Genomic DNA, 4,194 nt, shown 5'->3' with positions numbered 1-4,194 from the left:
GGGGGCAATCTTCTATTTGTTTAGTTGGTTATTGTTTTAATGCTGAACTGCTAACGTAAAAATGAGATCATAAACTCATCCCGAGTTACAAACAACAAAGAAAAGGAGGAGGAGAGAGGGGGCCCCCCGCAACGCTCAACAGGGGACTGGGCTTAGGGGCGAGCCGGGTGGCATCTCGGACTCGCGGCGCCGTCGCCATGGGAACCCCGCGCAGGCGCAGGGAGCGACGCCGCGCGGCCGGGACTTGCCCCCACCGCCCCGCGCTGCGTCGCTCTGGTGCTCTCGTTTATTCCAGGAAAGGGTAATGGAGTAAATCCTCCTGGCGCTGAGCGTACCCGGTCTTCCCGGAGAAGGTCCTGAGTGGGGTCACTGAGCGCAGGAAGAGCCGTGAGACTCCCCAAGTGTAATGGACACCGCACTCCCCTTGCTGGGAAACGTGGACCTGCTCTCTCGGAGCTGTCGGGAGGTCAGAGACGGGTTCCTGGGACCCCGCGTGTGGGTGAAGCATCCCGCAGCAAAGCTTCACCCTCCAACAGGCGAAACCCCACTCACCACCACGGGCGACTCGAGAATTCAATTCTGGTGCAGGCACACGCTACCCACATCTTCTGAATGACGAGACGCCCCCCCACCACAACACCAGCGGGGGTCCGGTTCTCCGCGCAGGGGGTCTGGGGGATTCCCACGCACAACAATACTCACACAGTCCTAAAGAGCGCGTCCCGACCGGGACTGGAGAGAGGAACTCGGGCCACCTGCTCTTCTGCACACCTGGTCTGGTCTACCAGTCCTCTTGTTCCGCCTAGTTCCCCCCAAAGCACTGACCTGCTCAACTTTGAGCGTTCAGCAGTTGAAGGATTCCTGGGAGTCCTTGGCACAGGAGCAACCTCCAAAGTGCTGGGGTGATGAGTTGTGGGCCCCCGTGACTCTCAAGTCGAAAACCCTGTCGAGGGACAGAAAAGCCCCCCAGAAGCGCACTTCTCCCTCACAGCCAGCTGAAGCCCCCAAGACGCGCAGGGAAGAGCGGGGCGCCGCCGCCACAACCTGCTTTCTCATTCAAATCCTTACGCTCGCACAGGAGCCCCCTCCCTCCCAGCCCCGCAGCTCCCGAGGAAATCAGGAACTGGAGCTGGAGAGAGTGGACTGGAGCTCCCACCGCCTCCAAGGGCCCCAGCCCTCCAGGGGTAGGACCCCGGGACCCACGCGCCCTTGCGAGGCTCTCTGGCAGGCAAAAGCCAGAGAATAGTCTTCTTTTCTCCCCCGTAGGTTTCAAAGCTTCCCAAACCCAGGGACGGCTCCTTGATACTCAGTTTTGGGCTGTGTTCCCAAGAGCCTCGTTGGTTGTAGGATAAAGGAGTTTGGAGAAACGAAGTTGGAAGTGAGAGAGCAGAGAGGTGGGAACCGTTTACAGCTTGCACTAAAGTAAAAAAAAAGTGTCAGAACCACACCTTAAAGAAAATCGCGAACCGCCCGTCTTATGTCACCTTCTCTTACCATGCTAAGAAAATAGCACTATTACGCTGTTATAACTAAGGAGATCTGCCTTAAGTGAAGTGCAGCTAAGACCGAGGAAGAGGGAGTGTAAGTAACACTCTTATCCTCACCTCCCCCGTCTCTTCTTCCAGATGCTTCTCTTACATGTTAACGGGTCAATTATTCAATCAAATTAATGTAAGGCAGACTCCAGCAGCCATCCTGCGGTGAGTAAGAGCACAGCCACGGGGGAGGAAAGCTTGCACACAGTAGGCACTCAAATAGTGAAGAAAAGATGAAATCCGAGTGCACAGACATGGGGATTGACCAGGTTGGTGCGGCTGCTGGAAGGCTGACGACCGCTGGCCTGGGCAGCCACCGTGCGATCCGGTCTCAAGATTCCAGGATTTGCATTTATCAGCCTTCATTCAACCTGCCCTATTGTTAGTTCAAAGCCTGGCTGGGAGGGACTTCGAGACTCTGCTCCTCACTCACCTTCAGTTCGAAATTCTCCACCAATAAGAAGGTCCTGGAAAAGCTGGCAGCATAGGGTTGGCAGGGATTTTCTGGGCTTAGTGACAACATAAACTAAAGTCATTTTCTTTTTCATGCGTGAATTTGCTCAGGAAGTTACAAATGAGTGCTCGAGCTAGGAGAGCGGGGCAGGGCTGCCTGTCCGCTTTGACGGACAGTTAATGTGGGGGGTGGTAGCACCGTGACCTCTCAGCGCAAGATCTAGGGTTTCACCTTTTCATCCCACTTAGCCGATACCATAGAAACAACCCATTTGTATTATTCAATTCAACAGAGGCAATTACAATGTCACAGCAAAGCACCATGGGCAAGAAGAAACTCTATCCTGAAAGCAATCCTGGACTCTCAAAAAAAAAAAAAGGAAAAGCCACCAGAATAGTCACTTGAATTTCTTCATGCCAGGGTGCCAGGAAAAATTCAGTTTGGGAAAAGATATATAAGGTCCTTTGGCTCCAAAGAAAGAAAGCTCCCTAATTTTTTTTTTAAATGCCCGTACAAAAATCCTCCATTTATAAGAAATTAAACAGGTAACTACTCTTCTACCCCCAAATTGCTTCCTGCTTTGCATACAAACATGCTTTTTAGAGCTTTGTTTTGCTGGTGATCTCCATGGTGAATAGGAAGGCCAAAAAGACAGAGTAAGAGAGAGACACACACACACACTAAGACAGCCCCTCACACAACCACGGAAGTTACCCACTCCAAACCTCCTGTGTTTGTCTGTCTTAGACCTGAAAAAACCACAGACACACGTGGTAAAATAAGCTTGGACACAAAGTTCACAACAAGAGCACTTGTTTGTCATGCAGTCTTTATTTTGAAAGTTTTAATCGATTTCCATAATTGTATGAACTTCAAAATTTTTTCGCTATGCAATATTTCAAACCTACCAAAATCAAGGCATATTATACTCCTGCTTCCTACCCCTTGTTTTTTAAATAAAGCATTACAGATAACAGCTAAAACCCCACCTCCTGGCCCTTCTCCCTCCCTTCGTGTGAATCATACTTAATCATGGTCTTAAGTGTTTAGGACACAGGGATAGATCCATAAATCCTTTAAGGTAGCTCTTCTCTCTGAGCTTTTTTTTTTCTTAAACACCATTAATCAGAGAAAAATCGCTAACTAAAGCCAAGAAAATATTGTTCAATTGCTAAGTGTTTAGAAGCCAAACAGAACTATTTTTCTCTGCTTGTGACAATCAGAGGGAATGATAACAAAGGGAGGAGACAGTGGGTAGTAAACAGCCTCTCCAGGTTACACAAACCCTTCCATGGTTACCGAATAGTCAATAGAAAAACAAAACAAATACTACCCCCTTCCTTCACTGCATACAAGGGAATTGGAAAAAAAATGGGATCTAGATTAACACTCCTTTGGGCAGGCAAAACAGAAGTCCTGTATGGTAGTACCTTTTTTGAATGGTCTCCTGGTCACCTAAACTACAATCTTTCTGTAAGGATTTACCCCTTTTCCAAGTATAAGGGACTCCTGCTAGTAGCTCAATTCAAGGTTGAAATCAGCCCTGCTGAAAAGTCTGGGGTTGAATCTTCCTTGCTTCGGGGACCTCCATCTGTGCAGCGAGTTACGGAAAGCCCTTTACAGCAGTCCTTTGACTTAACCTCCTCTGTGCAGTAAAAGGGCTATGAAAGCACCGATTTTTCTTAAATGCCATTTACTGGTGAAAGACATCCTTCCCCACCCCCACTCTCCTCTGGCTTCCAGAGCGATGACTCTCATTAATTATACTGGCACAGCACTGCCTGGCCTCCCTTCTAAATAGCTGCCAGATTTCCACATATCACCTCTGCCTTGATACAGAATGTGCACTGACACCAGGATCACAGAAAATCCTGTAAAAGGTGCCTGATAGCTGGTAAGATGATTGATGTGCTTTGAGGTGGGCCCGCTGCACTGCACATCATAAAGGTTCTCTTAGAAAACTGCACTAGGAATCGGTGTTGAAAGTCGATTTTTCTAGCTGTGCAAAAATGGTGCTTTCAGTTGCAAAAATAGCCATATTTAAGATACTCGAATTTAATCAGCAATAATCTTCAAGTTACATCTAGAAAGCAAGAAAGTGAAGGAGATGAATATTATCTCTTTTAATCAAGGCACCAAAAAGTCACAAGAATAACCAAAGAGCTTAGGAATTATCCAGGATGAGTTATATCTCTCCTAACACAC

Source organism: Ursus maritimus, unplaced genomic scaffold (genome assembly GCF_017311325.1).
Source record: "Ursus maritimus isolate PB19 unplaced genomic scaffold, ASM1731132v1 scaffold_20, whole genome shotgun sequence".
Lineage (NCBI taxonomy): Eukaryota > Metazoa > Chordata > Mammalia > Carnivora > Ursidae > Ursus > Ursus maritimus.
Note: the sequence above shows the minus strand (reverse complement) of the source record.